This window comes from Aegilops tauschii, chromosome 5 (genome assembly GCF_002575655.3).
Source record: "Aegilops tauschii subsp. strangulata cultivar AL8/78 chromosome 5, Aet v6.0, whole genome shotgun sequence".
Classification (NCBI taxonomy): Eukaryota; Viridiplantae; Streptophyta; class Magnoliopsida; order Poales; family Poaceae; genus Aegilops; species Aegilops tauschii.
This window is the reverse complement of record NC_053039.3, coordinates 196,335,460-196,357,135: the sequence shown is the minus strand read 5'-3', so window position 1 is coordinate 196,357,135 and position 21,676 is coordinate 196,335,460.

The following is a 21,676-nucleotide window of genomic DNA, read 5'->3' as shown; positions in this document are numbered from 1 at the left end:
CAATGTTCATCCTTCTCAAAGCTAGGCCCTTCATTTGTAAGCAAAACAAATGTATCCAATTTAGGCAGCATCATATTCTCATGAACATTAGAATCATTAGCAAGAAACGAAAGTACCTGGTAATTTAATTGGCGTGCGCGAGCTCTAGTAATTGGTCCAGTATGTATAGCAGCAGGGACTGTGGGTGTAATAATTGTATTGATGTCCTCATCAGACATCGCGCCTTAGCAATCGCTAAACCAACTCCGAGAGGTTATTGACCACGCCGGAGCACGATCAACCTGACCAAGAGGGTCTGTTTCCTGCGAGCAAACGAAGAACAAGCAAGAAACTGAGATTGCAATCTGGATATTGCGAATATAAGATGAAAGCTTTATTGATCAAGGTGGGGTTCTGTGACGCCTTTGTCTGGTCGTTGAACACAAACGAAGTAAGCGAAGTTGCAGCTATGGCGAACTTTTAATCTAAACAAAACCCCAAAGTCTAAACGATGCCCTAAGGGCTGTATATATGGAGGAAGAGGGGGGAATTTCGTGGCCCTTGGGGAAGGGGTCCGAAACCAACCCTATCTCTTGTTTCCCCACACATACGGACTCTAAAAATAGCCTATACTCAAGTATTTCGAAATTACATGGGCCTGGCCCAATAATAAGGTGACGCGGCACCTAGAATAGCCTCTGGACGAAAGTTATGAAGTAGCATCTTGTATATTTCATCCAAGGCTTCATGCACGCATTATGGTGGCTTCAACGTCCTGAAATCATCACTTGTAACTCCGTTCTTGTCCCCCATGTGCATGCCATCATCTCCATGCTTGTTCTTGCTCCAATGTTCATCCTTCTCAAAGCTAGGCCCTTCATTTGTAAGCAAAACAAATATATCCAATTTAGGCAGCATCATATTCTCATGAACATTAGTATCATTACCAAGAAACGAAAGTACCTGGTAATTTAATTGGCGTGCGCGAGCTCTAGTAATTGGTCCAGTATGTATATCAGCAGGGGCTGTGGGTGTAACAATGGTATTGATGTCCTCATCAATAGGCTAGACCGTACTAGAGACGCGAGCCTAGAACACTAACAAAATCACGGCGGTGCACGTAAACAAGGGAGGAGCACTCTCTGAATTTGTTTTCTTTTTTCACTTTTTTTGCCTCTTTTTTTGCTCCGCAACAAATTTTTTTCGAAAAAGTCTACAAATGTCCTAAAAACTGCCTAGCCAGAATTTTCCAGACTTAGTTTTTTTTTGAAACTGGAACTATTTTTCTTCTGCGGATGGCTCGGAAGTTGGGGAGTCCTACTCTGTCATGACTCGGTGTATCGCGTGATCTGGAAATCGAGAACAAAGCAATAATTACTGGACTCGGACTAGGACTGGTGGCTGAGATGAATCTGGTGGAAACTCGGACTGGTGGCGGATATTTGCAGGGCAATGGAACACGGACTGGTGGCGAATCTGTGAAGAAGGTGGACTCGGATTAGCGTGATGGTGGTGGATATTGATAGAGGCAAAGGTGTCCCGTCTTTCGATGAGATGATGGATATCGTTTTGGTGGAAGTCGACTTTGACGATCCGACTACGCACGTGCGATGACGTCGCGCCTTAGCAATCGCTAAACCAACTCCGAGAGGTTATTGACCACGCCGGAGCACGATCAACCTGGCCACGAGGGTCTGTTTCCTGCGAGCAAATGAAGAACAAGCAAGAAACTGAGATTGCATTCTGGATATTGCGAATATAAGATGAAAGCTTTATTGAACAAGGTGGGGTTCTGTGACGCCTTTGTCTGGTCGTTGAACACAAACGAAGTACGCGAAGTTGCAGCTATGGCGAACTTTTAATCTAAACAAAACCCAAAGTCTAAACGACGCCCTAAGGGCTGTATATATGGAGGAAGAGGGGGGAATTTCGTGGCCCTTGGGGAAGGGGTCCGAAACCAACCCTATCTCTTGTTTCCCCACACATACGGACTCTAAAAACAGCCTATACTCAAGTATTTCGAAATTACATGGGCCTGGCCCAATAATAAGGTGACGCAGCACCTAGAATAGCCTCTAGACGAAAGTTATGAAGTAGCATCTTGTACATTTCGTCCAAGGCTTCATGCACGCATTATGGTGGCTTCAACGTCCTGAAATCATCACTTGTAACTCCGTTCTTGTTCCCCATGTGCATGCCATCATCTCCATGCTTGTTCTTGCTCCAATGTTCATCCTTCTCAAAGCTAGGCCCTTCATTGTAAGCAAAACAAATGTATCCAATTTAGGCAACATCATATTCTCATGAACATTAGAATCATTACCAAGAAACGAAAGTACCTGGTAATTTAATTGGCGTGCACGAGCTCTAGTAATTGGTCCAGTATGTATAGCAGCAGGGGCTGTGGGTGTAACAATGGTGTTGATGTCCTCATCATCCTCCCCTTCTTGAAATGAAGTTGTCCTCGACGGAAGCTCATCTCCCTCACCCAAATAAGGCTTCAAATCTGCAATGTTAAAAGTGGGACTAACCCCAAAATCTGCAGGCAGCTCAAGTTTATATGCATTATCATTTATTTTCTCTAACGCCTTAAAAGGACCATCAGCACGTGGCATTAGCTTTGATTTGCGCAAATCAGGAAATCTATCCTTACGCAAATGTAACCAAACAAGATCTCCAGGTGCAAACACAACATGTTTTCTACCCTTATCTCCAGCAAGTTTATATTTAGCATTTATACGCTCAATGTTTTCCTTAGTTAACTCATGCATTTTTAAGATCAATTCAGCACGTTGTTTAGCATCAAAATTAACCTTCTCCGAAGATGGAAGAGGCAACAAATCAACAGGTGCATGAGGTAGGAAACCATACACAATTTCAAAAGGGCACATCTTAGTAGTAGAATGCAATGAACGATTATAAGCAAACTCAATATGAGGCAAGCATTCTTCCCACATTTTCTTATTATTCTTCAAAACAGCCCTAAGCATAGTAGACAATGTTCTATTGACTACTTCAGCTTGTCCATCAGTTTGGGGGTCACAAGTAGTACTAAAAAGCAGTTTAGTCCCCAACTTAGCCCTTAAACATCTCCAGAAGTGGCTAAGAAATTTAGTATCACGATCTGAAACAATAGTATTTGGCAAACCATGCAAACGAATAATTTCACGGAAGAACAAATCAGCAACATTAACAGCATCATCGCTTTTATGACATGGTATAAAGTGTGCCATTTTTGAGAATCTATCCACGGCAACAAATATGCTATCCCTCCCCTTCTTTGTTCGAGGTAAACCTAAAACAAAGTCCATAGATATATCCTCCCAAGGAACACTAGGTACAGGCAAAGGCATATATAAACCATGAGGATTGAGTCGTGACTTAGCTTTTTGACATGTAGTGCAGCGAGCAAAAAAACGCTCAACATCCCATTGTTGGGAATCGTAGCATAATTTTAAAATTTTCCTACGCTCACCAAGATGCATCTATGGAGTATACTAGCAACGAGGGGAAAGGAGTGCATCTACATACCCTTGTAGATCGCGAGCGGAAGCGTTCCAATGAACGTGGATGACGGAGTCGTACTCGCCGTGATCCAAATCACCGATGACCGAGTGCCGAACGGACGGCACCTCCGCGTTCAACACACGTACGGTGCAGCGACGTCTCCTCCTTCTTGATCCAGCAAGGGGGAAGGAGAGGTTGTTGGAGATCCAGCAGCACGACGGCGTGGTGGTGGATGTAGCGGGATGCCGGCCGGTTTCGCCGAGCTTCTACGAGAGAGAGAGGTGAAGCAGGGGAGGAGGGAGGCGCCCAAGGCTGAGATGTTGCTGCCCTCCCTCCCCCCCTTTATATAGGCCCCTGGGAGGGGGGGGCCGGCCAAGATCCCATCTGGATGGGGGGCGGTGGCCAGGGGGGTGCCTTGCCCCCCAAGGCAAGTGGGAAGCCCCCCCACCCTAGGGTTTCCAACCCTAGGCGCATGGGGGGAGGCCCATGGGGGGCGCCCAGCCCACTAGGGGCTGGTTCCCTTCCCACTTCAGCCCACGGGGCCCTCCGGGATAGGTGGCCCCACCCGGTGGACCCCCGGGACCCTTCCGGTGGTCCCGGTACAATACCGGTAACCCCCGAAACTTTCCCGGTGGCCGAAACTTGACTTCCTATATATAATTCTTTACCTCCGGACCATTCCGGAACTCCTCGTGACGTCCGGGATCTCATCCGGGACTCCGAACAACTTTCGGGTTTCCGCATACACATATCTCTACAACCCTAGCGTCACCGAACCTTAAGTGTGTAGACCCTACGGGTTCGGGAGACATGCAGACATGACCGAGACGCCTCTCCGGTCAATAACCAACAGCGGGATCTGGATACCCATGTTGGCTCCTACATGTTCCACGATGATCTCATCGGATGAACCACGGTGTCGAGGATTCAATCAATCCCGTATACAATTCCCTTTGTTAATCGGTATGTTACTTGCCCGGGATTCGATCGTCGGTATCCCAATACCTTGTTCAATCTCGTTACCGGCAAGTCTCTTTACTCGTACCGCAGTGCATGATCCCGTGACTAACGCCTTAGTCACATTGAGCTCATTATGATGATGCATTACCGAGTGGGCCCAGAGATACCTCTCCGTCACACGGAGTGACAAATCCCAGTCTTGATCCGCGCCAACCCAACAGTCACTTTCGGAGATGCCCGTAGTGCACCTTTATAGTCACCCAGTTACGTTGTGACGTTTGGCACACCCAAAGCACTCCTACGGTATCCGGGAGTTGCACGATCTCATGGTCTAAGGAAAAGATACTTGACATTGGAAAAGCTCTAGCAAACGAAACTACACGATCTTTTATGCTATGCTTAGGATTGGGTCTTGTCCATCACATCATTCTCCTAATGATGTGATCCCGTTATCAACGACATCCAATGTCCATAGTCAGGAAACCATGACTATCTGTTGATCAACGAGCTAGTCAACTAGAGGCTTACTAGGGACACGTTGTGGTCTATGTATTCACACATGTATTACGATTTCCGGACAATACAATTATAGCATGAACAATAGACAATTACCATGAACAAAGAAATATAATAATAACCATTTATTATTGCCTCTAGGGCATATTTCCAACAGTCTCCCACTTGCACTAGAGTCAATAATCTAGTTACATTGTGATGAATCGAACACCCATTGCGTCCTGGTGTTGATCATGTTTTGCTCTAGGGAGAGGTTTAGTCAACGGATCTGCTACATTCAGGTCCGTATGTACTTTACAAATATCTATGTCTCCATTTTGAACACTTTCACGAATGGAGTTGAAGCGACGCTTGATATGCCTGGTCTTCCTGTGAAACCTGGGCTCCTTCGCAAGGGCAATAGCTCCAGTGTTGTCACAGAAGAGAGTCATCGGGCCCGACGCATTGGGAATCACCCCTAGGTCGGTAATGAACTCCTTCATCCAGACTGCTTCCTGTGCTGCCTCCGAGGCTGCCATGTACTCCGCTTCACATGTAGATCCCGCCACGACGCTTTGCTTGCAACTGCACCAGCTTACTGCTCCTCCATTCAAAATATACACGTATCCGGTTTGTGACTTCGAGTCATCCAGATCTGTGTCGAAGCTAGCGTCAACGTAACCCTTTACGACGAGCTCTTCGTCACCTCCATAAACGAGAAACATATCCTTAGTCCTCTTCAGGTACTTCAGGATATTCTTGACCGCTGTCCAGTGTTCCATGCCGGGATTACTTTGGTACCTTCCTACCAAACTTACGGCAAGGTTTACATCAGGTCTGGTACACAGCATGGCATACATAATATACCCTATGGCCGAGGCATAGGGGATGACACTCATCTTTTCTCTATCTTCTGCCGTGGTCGGGCATTGAGCCATGCTCAATTGCACACCTTGCAATACAGGCAAGAACCCCTTCTTGGACTGATCCATATTGAACTTCTTCAATATCTTGTCAAGGTATGTACTCTGTGAAAGACCAATGAGGCATCTTGATCTATCTCTATAGATCTTGATGCCTAATATATAAGCAGCTTCTCCAAGGTCCTTCATTGAAAAACACTTATTCAAATAGGCCTTTATACTTTCCAAGAATTCTATATCATTTCCCATCAATAGTATGTCATCCACATATAATATGAGAAATGCTACAGAGCTCCCACTCACTTTCTTGTAAACACAGGCTTCTCCATAAGTCTGTGTAAACCCAAACGCTTTGATCATCTCATCAAAGCGAATGTTCCAACTCCGAGATGCTTGCACCAGCCCATAGATTGAGCGCTGGAGCTTGCATACTTTATTAGCATTCTTAGGATCGATAAAACCTTCCGGCTGCATCATATACAACTCTTCCTTAAGGAAGCCGTTAAGGAATGCCGTTTTGACGTCCATCTGCCATATCTCATAATCATAGTATGCGGCAATTGCTAACATGATTCGGACGGACTTCAGCTTCGCTACCGGTGAGAATGTCTCATCGTAGTCAACCCCTTGAACTTGTCGATAACCCTTAGCGACAAGTCGAGCTTTGTAGATGGTCACATTACCATCCGCGTCCGTCTTCTTCTTAAAGATCCATTTGTTTTCTATGGTTCACCGGTCATCGGGCAAGTCAGTCAAAGTCCATACTTCGTTTTCATACATGGATCCTATCTCGGATTTCATGGCTTCTAGCCATTTGTCGGAATTCGGGCCCGCCATCGCTTCTTCATAGTTCGAAGGTTCACCGTTGTCTAACAACATGATTTCCAGGACAGGGTTGCCGTACCACTCTGGTGCGGAACGTGTCCTTGTGGACCTACGAAGTTCAGTAACTTGATCCGAAGCTTCATGATCATCATCATTAACTTCCTCCCCGGTCGGTGTAGGCACCACAGGAACATTTTCCCGTGCTGCGCTACTTTCCGGTTCAGAAGGGGTGACTATCACCTCATCAAGTTCCACTTTCCTCCCACTCAATTCTTTCAAGAGAAACTCCTTCTCCAGAAAGGACCCGTTCTTGGCAACGAAGATCTTGCCTTCGGATCTGAGGTAGAAGGTATACCCAATAGTTTCCTTAGGGTATCCTATGAAGACGCATTTTTCCGACTTGGGTTCGAGCTTTTCAGGTTGAAGTTTCTTGACATAAGCATCGCATCCCCAAACTTTTAGAAACGACAGCTTAGGTTTCTTCCCAAACCATAATTCATACGGTGTCGTCTCAACGGATTTAGACGGAGCCCTATTTAAAGTGAATGCGGCAGTCTCTAAAGCATAGCCCCAAAATGAGAGCGGTAAATCGGTAAGAGACATCATAGATCGTACCATATCCAATAGAGTGCGATTACGACGTTCGGACACACCATTTCTCTGAGGTGTTCCAGGCGGCGTGAGTTGTGAAACTATTCCACATTTCCTGAAGTGTGTACCAAATTCGTGACTTAAATATTCTCCACCACGATCTGATCGTAAGAATTTTATTTTTCTGTCACGTTGATTCTCAACTTCACTCCTTCACTCTGAAATTCCTTGAACTTTTCAAAGGTTTCAGACTTGTGTTTCATTAGGTAGACATACCCATATCTACTTAAATCATCAGTGAGAGTGAGAACATAACGATATCCTCCGCGAGCCTCGACACTCATTGGACCGCACACATCGGTATGTATGATTTCCAATAAGTTGGTTGCTCGCTCCATTGTTCCGGAGAACGGAGTCTTGGTCATCTTACCCATGAGGCATGGTTCGCACGTGTCAAATGATTCGTAATCAAGAGACTCCAAAAGTCCATCTGCATGGAGCTTCTTCATGCGCTTGACACCAATGTGACCAAGGCGGCAGTGCCACAAGTGATAGAGGCAAAGGTGTCCCGTCTTTCGATGAGATGATGAATATCGCTTTGATGGAAGTCGACTTTGACGATCCGACTACGAACGTGCGAGGACGTCGCGCCTTAGCAATCGCTAAACCAACTCCGAGAGGTTATCGACCACGCCGGAGCACGATCAACCTGACCACGAGGGTCTGTTTCCTGCGAGCAAACGAAGAACAGGCAAGAAACTGAGATTGCAATCTGGATATTGCGAATATAAGATGAAAGCTTTATTGATCAAGGTGGGGTTCTGTGACGCCTTTGTCTGGTCGCTGAACACAAACGAAGTACGCGAAGTTGCAGCTATGGCGAACTTTTAATCTAAACAAAACCCAAAGTCTAAACGACGCCCTAAGGGCTGTATATATGGAGGAAGAGGGGGGGAATTTCGTGGCCCTTGAGGAAGGGGTCCGAAACCAACCCTATCTCTTGTTTCCCCACACATACGGACTCTAAAAACAGCCTATACTTATGTATTTCGAAATTACATGGGCCTGGCCCAATAATAAGGTGACGCAGCACCTAGAATAGCCTCTGGACGAAAGTTATGAAGTTGCATCTTGTATATTTCGTCCAAGGCTTCATGCACGCATTATGGTGGCTTCAACGTCCTGAAATCATCACTTGTAACTCCGTTCTTGTTCCCCATGCGCATGCCATCATCTCCATGCTTGTTCTTGCTCCAATGTTCATCCTTCTCAAAGCTAGGCCCTTCATTTGTAAGCAAAACAAATGTATCCAATTTAGGCAGCATCATATTCTCATGAACATTAGAATCATTAGCAAGAAACGAAAGTACCTGGTAATTTAATTGGCGTGCGCGAGCTCTAGTAATTGGTCCAGTATGTATAGCAGCAGGGACTGTGGGTGTAATAATTGTATTGATGTCCTCATCATCCTCCCCTTCTTGAAATGAAGTCGTCCTCGACGGAAGCTCATCTTCCTCACCCAAATAAGGCTTCAAATCTGCAATATTAAAAGTGGGACTAACCCCAAAATCTGCAGGCAGCTCAAGTTTATATGCATTATCATTTATTTTCTCTAACACCTTAAAAGGACCATCAGCACGTGGCATTAGCTTTGATTTGCGCAAATCAGGAAATCTATCCTTACGCAAATGTAACCAAACAAGATCTCCAGGTGCAAACACAACATGTTTTCTACCCTTATCTCCAGCAAGTTTATATTTAGCATTCATACGCTCAATGTTTTCCTTAGTTAACTCATGCATTTTTAAGATCAATTCAGCACGTTGTTTAGCATCAAAATTAACCTTCTCCGAAGATGGAAGAGGCAACAAATCAATAGGTGCACGAGGTAGGAAACCATACACAATTTCAAAAGGGCACATCTTAGTAGTAGAATGCAATGAACGATTATAAGCAAACTCAATATGAGGCAAGCAGTCTTCCCACATTTTCTTATTATTCTTCAAAACAGCCCTAAGCATAGTAGACAATGTTCTATTGACTACTTCAGTTTGTCCATCAGTTTGGGGGTGACAAGTAGTACTAAAAAGCAGTTTAGTCCCCAACTTAGCCCATAAACATCTCCAAAAGTGGCTAAGAAATTTAGTATCACGATCTGAAACAATAGTATTTGGCACACCATGCAAGCGAATAATTTCACGAAAGAACAAATCAGCAACATTAACAGCATCATCGCTTTTATGACATGGTATAAAGTGCGCCATTTTCGAGAATCTATCCACGACAACAAATATGCTATCCCTCCCCTTCTTTGTTCGAGGTAAACCTAAAACAAAGTCCATAGATATATCCTCCCAAGGAACACTAGGTACAGGCAAAGGCATATATAAACCATGAGGATTGAGTCGTGACTTAGCTTTTTGACATGTAGTGCAGCGAGCAACAAAACGCTCAACATCCCGTCTCATCTTTGGCCAAAAGAAATGTGTAGCAAGTACGTCCTCCGTCTTCTTCACGCCAAAGTGTCCCATTAATCCTCCTCCATGCGCCTCCTGCAACAACAAAAGACGAAGAGAGCTAGCTGGAATGCATAGCTTGTTAGCACGGAACACAAATCCATCATTAACGACAAACTTGTTCCAGGTTCTTCCTTCTTTACAATTCTGCAATACATCTTTAAAATCAGCATCATGCACATATTGATCTTTGATGGTCTCCAAACCAAATATTTTGAAGTCAAGTTGTGAAAGCATAGTATAGCGACGAGACAATGCATCAGCAATAACATTTTCTTTACCCTTCTTGTGTTTAATGACATAAGGGAAAGTTTCAATGAATTCAACCCATTTAGCATGTCTACGATTCAGTTTAGCTTGACTTTTAATATGTTTCAAAGATTCATGATCAGAATGTATAACAAATTCTTTGGGCCATAAATAATGTTGCCATGTTTCTAAAGTCCGAACAAGAGCATATAGTTCTTTATCATAAGTAGAATAATTCAGACTAGGCCCACTCAATTTTTCAGAAAAGTATGCAACAGGTTTGCCATCTTGTAATAACACACCTCCTAATCCAATGCCACTAGCATCACATTCAAGCTCAAAAGTCTTATTAAAATCAGGAAGTTGGAGTAAAGGAGCATGTGTCAACTTATCTTTCAATACCGTGAAGGCTTCTTCCTGTGCGGTACCCCAAACAAAAGGCACATCCTTCTTTGTAAGCTCGTTGAGAGGTGCAGCAATGGTGCTAAAATCTCTCACAAAACGCCTATAGAAACCAGCGAGTCCAAGAAAACTCTGCACTTGTGTGACCGTTTTGGGCTGCGGCCAACTCTCAATAGCTTCAATCTTGGCTTTATCAACTTCAATTCCCTGTGGAGTAACAACATAGCCAAGAAAAGATACTCGGTCGGTGCAAAAGGTGCACTTCCCAAGGTTACCAAACAAACGTGCATTACGTAGAGCAATAAAAACAGCACGTAAATGTTCCAAATGTTCTTCCAAAGATTTGCTATAAATCAGTATATCATCAAAATAGACCACCACAAATCGTCCAATGAAAGCACGTAAAACTTCGTTCATTAGTCTCATGAAAGTACTAGGTGCATTAGTTAACCCAAAAGGCATGACTAACCACTCATATAAACCAAACTTAGTTTTAAATGCAGTTTTCCATTCATCTCCCAATTTCATACGAATTTGATGGTATCCACTACGCAAATCAACTTTGGAGAATATTGTAGAGCCACTCAATTCATCAAGCATATCATCGAGCCTAGGAATAGGATGACGATAACGAATAGTAATATTATTAATGCCTCTACAATCAACACACATACGCGACGTACCATCCTTTTTAGGCACGAGTATAATAGGAACAGCACAAGGACTAAGAGATTCGCGTATATAACCTTTGTCGAGCAGCTCCTGTACTTGACGCATAATCTCCTTCGTCTCCTCTGGATTGGTACGGTATGGTGCACGGTTGGGTAGCGATGCACCGGGAATTAAGTCAATTTGATGCTCAATCCCTCGAATAGGTGGTAATCCCGGTGGCACGTCTTGTGGGAAGACGTCAGCGAACTCCTGCAAAATGTGAGTGACAGCAGGGGGCAAAGAGGAAGGCACGTCCTCGAATGAAAATAATGCCTCTTTGCACACAAAAGCATAGCAAACAGATTTGCTGAAATCTAGTTCATCAATATCAGATTTTGTGGCAAGTAAACATGCACTTTTCAATTTAATTTCAGAAACAACACTAGATGGTTTATTATTAGGTTTCATTTGTTGCTCAAATTCCTTTGCCACAATCTGATTTTCACTCTTATTTTTCTCCTGTTTTGCTTTATTAGCTCTATTAATGTCATCTTTCAAAATGGAATCAGGAGTCATAGGAAGCAAAGTAATATTTTTATCCTTATGAACAAGAGTATACTGATTGTTTCTACCATGGTGTACAGAATTTTTATCAAATTGCCATGGTCTACCTAGTAATAAGGAACATGCTTGCATGGGTACCACATCACAATCAACATAATCAGCATATGTAGAGATACTAAAATGCACACGAACAGTACGTGTTACCTTAACCTTGCCGCTGTTGTTGAACCATTGGATGTAGTAAGGATGTGGATGTGGTCTTGTGGTGAGAGATAGCTTCTCCACCATCTCCATGCTAGCCAAGTTGTTACAGCTCCCTCCATCTATGATGACGCGAACAGAACGTTCCTTCACAACTCCCTTTGTATGGAACAAATTATGCCTCTGATTTTGCTCTGCTTGTGTGACCTGCACACTCAAAACACGTTGAGCAACTAAACATTCATACCTGTCAGCGTCTTCAGGAGCCATGTATTGCGTCTCATTTTCAGAATCATCTCCACCATGTTCTTCACGTGTAATAAGAGCCAAAGTCTCCTCATCATAGTCACTAGCGGACTCATACCCACCATCCTCAGTAGCAATCATGACACGCTGAGATTTGCATTCTCTCGCAAAATGTCCTCTTCCCTTACAACGACGACAAATAATATCACTTGTGTGCCCTGTCGATGCCATGGAAGAAGAAGAGCTCTGCACAGGCCCGGCAGGTGTGCTCTTGGCAGAGAGTGGTGGTTGTGCCTGCTTTCTTGTATCACGGCTGGAGGTGGCACCTGATGGAGGTGATGGTGAAGTGGAAGTAGAAGATGCACGCGGTGTCCATGATGAAGGTCGACCTGCAGAAAAGTTAGTTCGCGCCAATGGCTGTCGATCCTGCACTTCACGTTCAGCTTTACAAGCAAGATGGAATAAACGAGTGATATTATTATAATCCTTATACTCTAGAATGGTCTGAATCTCTTTATTTAATCCACCCATAAAACGTGCAAGCATAGCTTCATTCTCCTCAACAATACCACATCTAATCATGCCAGTTTGTAATTCCTGATAATATTCTTCTACAGAATTTTTTCCTTGTCTTAAACGCTGCAAATTTTGAAGTAATTCACGTTGATAATATGGTGGAACCCAACGAGTACGCATAGCAGTTTTCAAAGCAGCCCAAGTAGCTGGAACAGGATATAATCTACAATGTTCAGACCACCAAACACATGCAAAGCTAGTGAAAGCACAAACAGCAGCAGGAACACGTCTCTCCTCAGGATATTGTAAACATGTAAATCGTTGTTCAGTTTCTAACTCCCAAGTAAGATATATATCAGGAACATATCTACCCTCAAATGGTGGAATATTCAATTTCAGTTTAGGGAGATGGTCATGATCTCGTACCTGAGGTGGTGGTGCCGGCCTACCGTTGCGAATATATACCTGAGGTCGACCTGCTGGTGGTGGTGCTGGTGGCTGCACGTAGTTCTGATTTTGATCAACCTCATCCTCATAATCGCCCGCATAATCGTCATCCTCCTCAGCCGCCGCAGGAGCAGGAGCCAAAGAAGCATCAACAGTAGGGACAGCAGCACCCGAATTTTGACCAATCTCAATTGGAACGCGCTGTGCCCGTCCCACTTGATTTGGAAGGCGGCGTTGGAGATGTGGTTGTTGTTGTTGTAGAGGTGCGACATGTGCAGCCGGTGGTGGTTGGGGAAGACGCTTTAGTAATTCAGTAAACTTGTTATCCAGCTTTGTCTCAAACGACTTCTCCACGGCATCTATCTTCTCCATAGCCTCTTCAAATCTGTTTAGCACATCTCCCACCTGGCCACTCATCATTTGCTGAAATTTATCATGCAACTCCTTGTTCGTCATGTTCGCCCAATCAGTCTCATCGGCTTGTGAACCTGCCATGGTTAGCAGCAATAGAAACACAAAAGAATATGATCCTGCAGACTACTAGAAGTGGTGGGATGGTGGTGTGTCACAAAACCTTCAAGCGAATCTCAAATTCTTACCAGTTCTTACCCAGCAGCAGGTGGTGATCGGCAACCGTTGTAGTCAAAAACTCTCAAAGCTTGGATATAGCGATTACCAGGGAGAGTCAAACGCACGATGTAGACTTATGTGGAGCTGGGAAGGCTTATAATATGGTAGCAAAATGGTAAGCAATAATCAATTCAGAGATGCAAAGTTGAATAAACGCTCAACGACGGTACTGTGCTGGTCCTAGGCTAGACCGTGCTAGAGACGCGAGCCTAGAACACTAACAAAATCACGGCGCTGCACGTAAACAAGGGAAAAGCACACTCAGGAATTTTTTTTTCGCTCTTTTTTTTTTTTTTTTTGCGCTCTTTTTTTTTTGCGCTCCTCCTTTTTTTTTTTTTTTTTTTTTTTGCGAAAAAATCACGATAATGGCGAGTGTCTCAAAACTCTTCCCAGGTCAAACTGACAGGATGGGCACAAAATTTTTTGACTATTTTTTTTTTCGGAAATCAGGGCAGCGACGACGAAAAAGTGCGACAAAAAATCACTATGATGGCGAGTGTCTCAAAACACTACCCGGGGCCGAAAAATAGGATAGGGAAAAAATATTTTTGGTTGCCGAAATTTTGGCCTAAAAACTGCCCGGGGGTCACGAAACGGAAAATATATGGATCTCTAAAACAAACCGACTATGAAAAGAACTCGGATTGGTGGTGGATATATGGCGGTGGTATATGGCAGCGGTGGTGGTATATGGATACGGATTCAAAGCGGTGGCGGATAAGCAATGGTGGTAGATGGCAAGGCGATGATGATGGTGCGGCGGCGGCGTGACAACTTATGACCAGAACTCGAAACTCTAAAAGACTAGACTCTAAGACCAGCAACTTGACACGACGATGCAACCGCAAATTCAACAAAGCAAAAACCCTAAAAAGATTATGCAAAGGCTCAGATTGGTTCGGATATGATGAACTAACCCTAATTTTTTTTTTGTGGCTTTTTCGTGGACTGTAGGTATGAAGAACAGACTCGATCTAAACTACGAAAAACTGTAAAATCTCACCGAGCAACCTGGAAATCTGATACCACTTGATAGAGGCAAAGGTGTCCCGTCTTTCGATGAGATGATGAATATCGCTTTGATGGAAGTCGACTTTGACGATCCGACTACGAACGTGCGAGGACGTCGCGCCTTAGCAATCGCTAAACCAACTCCGAGAGGTTATCGACCACGCCGGAGCACGATCAACCTGACCACGAGGGTCTGTTTCCTGCGAGCAAACGAAGAACAGGCAAGAAACTGAGATTGCAATCTGGATATTGCGAATATAAGATGAAAGCTTTATTGATCAAGGTGGGGTTCTGTGACGCCTTTGTCTGGTCGCTGAACACAGACGAAGTACGCGAAGTTGCAGCTATGGCGAACTTTTAATCTAAACAAAACCCAAAGTCTAAACGACGCCCTAAGGGCTGTATATATGGAGGAAGAGGGGGGGAATTTCGTGGCCCTTGAGGAAGGGGTCCGAAACCAACCCTATCTCTTGTTTCCCCACACATACGGACTCTAAAAACAGCCTATACTTATGTATTTCGAAATTACATGGGCCTGGCCCAATAATAAGGTGACGCAGCACCTAGAATAGCCTCTGGACGAAAGTTATGAAGTAGCATCTTGTATATTTCGTCCAAGGCTTCATGCACGCATTATGGTGGCTTCAACGTCCTGAAATCATCACTTGTAACTCCGTTCTTGTTCCCCATGCGCATGCCATCATCTCCATGCTTGTTTTTGCTCCAATGTTCATCCTTCTCAAAGCTAGGCCCTTCATTTGTAAGCAAAACAAATGTATCCAATTTAGGCAGCATCATATTCTCATGAACATTAGAATCATTAGCAAGAAACGAAAGTACCTGGTAATTTAATTGGCGTGCGCGAGCTCTAGTAATTGGTCCAGTATGTATAGCAGCAGGGACTGTGGGTGTAATAATTGTATTGATGTCCTCATCAACAAGTATGTGGGACTATCGTTATCAACTTTACATCTTTTGGTATTCACACTATGAACATGTGTAACATCACGTTCGAGATTCATCAAAAATAAACCATTGACCAGCGGGGCATGACCATAAAACATATCTCTCAAATAAATAGAACAACCATTATTCTCGAATTTAAATGAGTAGCCATCTCGAATTAAACGAGATCCAGATACAATGTTCATGCTCAAAGCTGGCACTAAATAACAATTATTGAGGTTTAAAACTAATCCCGTGGGTAGATGCAGAGGTAGCGTGCCGACGGCGATCACATCGACCTTGGAACCATTCCCGACGCGCATCGTCACCTCGTCCTTCGCCAGTCTCCGTTTATTCCGTAGTTCCTGTTTTGAGTTACAAATATGAGCAACCGCACCGGTATCAAATACCCAGGAGCTACTACGAGTACTGGTAAGGTACACATCAATTACATGTATATCACATATACCTTTGGTGTTGCCGGCCTTCTTTTCCGCTAAGTATTTGGGGCAGTTCCGCTTCCAATGACCACTTCCCTTGCAATAAAAGCACTCAGTTTCAGGCATGGGTCCATATTTTGACTTCTTCCCGGCAACTGGCTTACCAGGCGCGGCAACTCCCTTGCCGTCCTTCTTGAAGTTCTTCTTACCCTTGCCCTTCTTGAACTTAGTGGTTTTATTCACCATCAACACTTGATGTTCTTTTCTGATTTCCACCTCCGCTGATTTCAGCATTGAATATATCTCAGGAATGGTCTTTTCTATCCCTTGCATATTGAAGTTCATCACAAAGCTCTTGTAGCTTGGTGGAAGCGACTGAAGGATTCTGTCAATGACCGCGTCATCCGGGAGATTAACTCCCAGCTGAGTCAAGCGGTTGTGCAACCCAGACATTCTGAATATGTGCTCACTTACAGAACTATTTTCCTCCATTTTACAGCTGAAGAACTTGTCGGAGACTTCATATCTCTCGACCCGGGCATGAGCTTGGAAAACCAATTTCAGCTCCTCGAACATCTCGTATGCTCCATGTTTCTCAAAACGCTTTTGGAGACCCAGTTCTAGGCTGTAAAGCATGCCGCACTGAATGAGGGAGTAATCATCAGCACGATGCTGCCAAGCGTTCATAACGTCTTGGTTCTGTGGGATTGGTGCATCACCTAGCGGTGCTTCTAAGACATAATCTTTCTTGGCTACTATGAGGATGATCCTCAGGTTCCGGACCCAGTCCGTATAGTTGCTGCCATCATCTTTCAGCTTGGTTTTCTCTAGGAACGCGTTGAAATTGAGGACAACGTTGGCCATTTGATCTACAAGACATAGTGTAAAGATTTTAGACTAAGTTCATGATAATTAAGTTCATCTAATCAAATTATTTAATGAACTCCCACTCAGATAGACATCCCTCTAGTCATCTAAGTGAAACATGATCCGAATTTAACTAGGCCGTGTCCGATCATCACGTGAGCGGACTAGTCAAGATCGGTGAACATCTCCATGTTGATCGTATCTTCTATACGACTCATGCTCGACCTTTCGGTCCTCCGTGTTCCGAGGCCATGTCTGTACATGCTAGGCTCGTCAAGTCAACCTAAGTGTATTGCGTGTGTTCCGAGGCCATGTCTGTACATGCTAGGCTCGTCAACACCCGTTGTATTCGAACGTTAGAATCTATCACACCCGATCATCACGTGGTGCTTCGAAACAACGAACCTTCGCAACGGTGCACAGTTAGGGGGAACACTTTTCTTGAAATTATCATAAGGGATCATCTTACTTACTACCGTCATTCTAAGCAAATAAGATGCAAAAACATGATAAACATCACATGCAATCAAATAGTGACATGATATGGCCAATATCATTATGCTCCTTTGATCTCCATCTTCGGGGCACCATGATCATCTTCGTCACCGGCATGACACCATGATCTCCATCATCATGATCTCCATCATTGTGTCTTCATGAAGTCGTCACGCCAACGATTACTTCTACTTCTATGGCTAACGCGTTTAGCAACAAAGTAAAGTAATTTACATGGCGTTATTCAATGACACGCAGGTCATACAAAATAATAAAGACAACTCCTATGGCTCCTGCCGGTTGTCATACTCATCGACATGCAAGTCGTGATTCCTATTACAAGAATATGATCAATCTCATACATCACATATATCATTCATCACATCTTCTGGCCATATCACATCACATAGCACTTGCTGCAAAAACAAGTTAGACGTCCTCTAATTGTTGTTGCAAGTTTTTACGTGGTTTGTAGGTTTCTAGCAAGAACGTTTTCTTACCTACGTATGACCACAACGTGATTTGCCAATTTCTATTTACCCTTCATAAGGACCCTTTTCATCGAATCTGTTCCTACTAAAGTAGGAGAGACAGACACCCGCTAGCCACCTTATGCAACTAGTGCATGTCAGTCGGTGGAACCTGTCTCACGTAAGCGTACGTGTAAGGTCGGTCCGGGCCACTTCATCCTACAATGCCGCCGAAACAAGAAACGACTAGTAGCGGCAAGAGGAATTGGCAACATCAACGCCCACAACTTCTTTGTGTTCTACTCGTGCATAGTAACTACGCATAGGGCTGGCTCTGATACCACTGTTGGGAATCGTAGCATAATTTTAAAATTTTCCTACGCTCACCAAGATGCATCTATGGAGTATACTAGCAACGAGGGGAAAGGAGTGCATCTACATACCCTTGTAGATCGCGAGCGGAAGCGTTCCAATGAACGTGGATGACGGAGTCGTACTCGTCGTGATCCAAATCACCGATGACCGAGTGCCGAACGGACGGCACCTCCGCGTTCAACAAACGTACGGTGCAGCGACGTCTCCTCCTTCTTGATCCAGCAAGAGGGAAGGAGAGGTTGATGGAGATCCAGCAGCACGACGGCGTGGTGGTGGATGTAGCGGGATGCCGGCAGGGCTTCGCCGAGCTTCTACAAGAGAGAGAGGTGAAGCAGGGGAGGAGGGAGGCGCCCAAGGCTGAGATGTTGCTGCCCTCCCTCCCCCCTTTATATAGGCCCATGGGAGGGGGGGCGCCGGCCAAGATCCCATCTGGATGGGGGGCGGCGGCCAGGGGGGTGCCTTGCCCCCCAAGGCAAGTGGGAAGCCCCCCACCCTAGGGTTTCCAACCCTAGGCGCATGGGGGAGGCCCATGGGGGGGCGCCCAGCCCACTAGGGCCTGGTTCCCTTCCCACTTCAGCCCACGGGGCCCTCCGGGATAGGTGGCCCCACCCGGTGGACCCCCGGGACCCTTCCGGTGGTCCCGGTACAATACCGGTAACCCCCGAAACTTTCCCGGTGGCCGAAACTTGACTTCCTATATATAATTCTTTACCTCCGGACCATTCCGGAACTCCTCGTGACGTCCGGGATCTCATCCGGGACTCCGAACAACTTTCGGGTTTCCGCATACACATATCTCTACAACCCTAGCGTCACCGAACCTTAAGTGTGTAGACCCTACGGGTTCGGGAGACATGCAGACATGACCGAGACGCCTCTCCGGTCAATAACCAACAGCGGGATCTGGATACCCATGTTGGCTCCTACATGTTCCATGATGATCTCATCGGATGAACCACGGTGTCGAGGATTCAATCAATCCCGTATACAATTCCCTTTGTTAATCGGTATGTTACTTGCCCGGGATTCGATCGTCGGTATCCCAATACCTTGTTCAATCTCGTTACCGGCAAGTCTCTTTACTCGTACCGCAATGCATGATCCCGTGACTAACGCCTTAGTCACATTGAGCTCATTATGATGATGCATTACCGAGTGGGCCCAGAGATACCTCTCCGTCACACGGAGTGACAAATCCCAGGCTTGATCCGCGCCAACCCAACAGTCACTTTCGGAGATGCCCGTAGTGCACCTTTATAGTCACCCAGTTACGTTGTGACGTTTGGCACACCCAAAGCACTCCTACGGTATCCGGGAGTTGCACGATCTCATGGTCTAAGGAAAAGATACTTGACATTGGAAAAGCTCAAGCAAACGAAACTACACGATCTTTTATGCTATGCTTAGGATTGGGTCTTGTCCATCACATCATTCTCCTAATGATGTGATCCCGTTATCAACGACATCCAATGTCCATAGTCAGGAAACCATGACTATCTGTTGATCAACGAGCTAGTCAACTAGAGACTTACTAGGGACACGTTGTGGTCTATGTATTCACACATGTATTACGATTTCCGGACAATACAATTATAGCATGAACAATAGACAATTACCATGAACAAAGAATATAATAATAACCATTTATTATTGCCTCTAGGGTATATTTCCAACACCCGTCTCATCTTTGGCCAAAATAAATGTGTAGCAAGTACATCCTCCGTCTTCTTCACGCCAAAGTGTCCCATTAATCCTCCTCCATGCGCCTCCTGCAACAACGAAAGACGAAGAGAGCTAGCTGGAATGCATAGCTTGTTAGCACGAAACACAAATCCATCATTAACGACAAACTTGTTCCCGGTTCTTCCTTCTTTACAATTCTGCAAAACATCTTTAAAATCAGCATCATGCACATATTGATCTTTGATGGTCTCCAAACCAAATATTTTGAAGTCAAGTTGTGACAGCATAGTATAGCGACGAGACAATGCATCAGCAATAACATTTTCTTTATCCTTCTTGTGTTTAATGACATAAGGGAAAGTTTCAATGAATTCAACCCATTTAGCATGTCTACGATTCAGTTTAGCTTGACTTTTAATACGTTTCAAAGATTCATGATCAGAATGTATAACAAATTATTTGGGCCATAAATAATGTTGCCATGTTTCTAAAGTCCAAACAAGAGCATATAGTTCTTTATCATAAGTAGAATAATTCAGACTAGGCCCACTCAATTTTTCAGAAAAGTATGCAAAAGGTTTACCATCTTGTAATAACACACCTCCTAATCCAATTCCACTAGCATCACATTCAAGCTCAAAAGTCTTATTAAAATCAGGAAGTTGGAGTAAAGGAGCATGTGTCAACTTATCTTTCAATACCGTGAAGGCTTCTTCCTGTGCGGTACCCCAAACAAAAGGCACATCCTTCTTTGTAAGCTCGTTGAGAGGTGCAGCAATGGTGCTGAAATCTCTCACAAAACGCCTATAGAAACCAGCGAGGCCAAGGAAACTCCTCACTTGTGTGACCGTTTTGGGCTGCGGCCAACTCTCAATAGCTTCAATCTTGGCTTTATCAACTTCAATTCTCTCTGGAGTAACAACATAGCCAAGAAAAGATACTCGGTCGGTGCGAAAGGTGCACTTCCCAAGGTTACCAAACAAACGTGCATCACGTAGAGCAATAAAAACAGCACGTAAATGTTCCACATGTTCTTCCAAAGATTTGCTATAAATCAGTATATCATCAAAATAGACTACCACAAATTGTCCAATAAAAGCACGTAAAACTTCGTTCATTAGTCTCATGAAAGTACTAGGTGCATTAGTTAACCCAAAAGGCATGACTAACCACTCATATAAACTAAACTTAGTTTTAAATGTTGTTTTCCATTCATCTCCCAGTTTCATACGAATTTGATGGTATCCACTACGCAAATCAACTTTGGAAAATATTGTAGAGCCACTCAATTCATCAAGCATATCATCTAGCCTAGGAATAGGATGACGATAACGAATAGTAATGTTATTAATGCCTCTACAATCAACACACATACGCGATGTACCATCCTTTTTAGGCACAAGTATAATAGGAACAGCACAAGGACTAAGAGATTCGCGTATATAACCTTTGTCGAGCAGCTCCTGTACTTGACGCATAATCTCCTTCGTCTCCTCTGGATTGGTACGGTATGGTGCACGGTTGGGTAGCGATGCACCGGGAATTAAGTCAATTTGATGCTCAATCCCTCGAATAGGTGGTAATCCCGGTGGCACGTCTTGTGGAAAGACGTCAGCGAATTCCTGCAAAATGTTAGTGACGGCAGGGGGAAAAGAGGAAGGCACGTCCTCGAATGAAAATAATGCCTC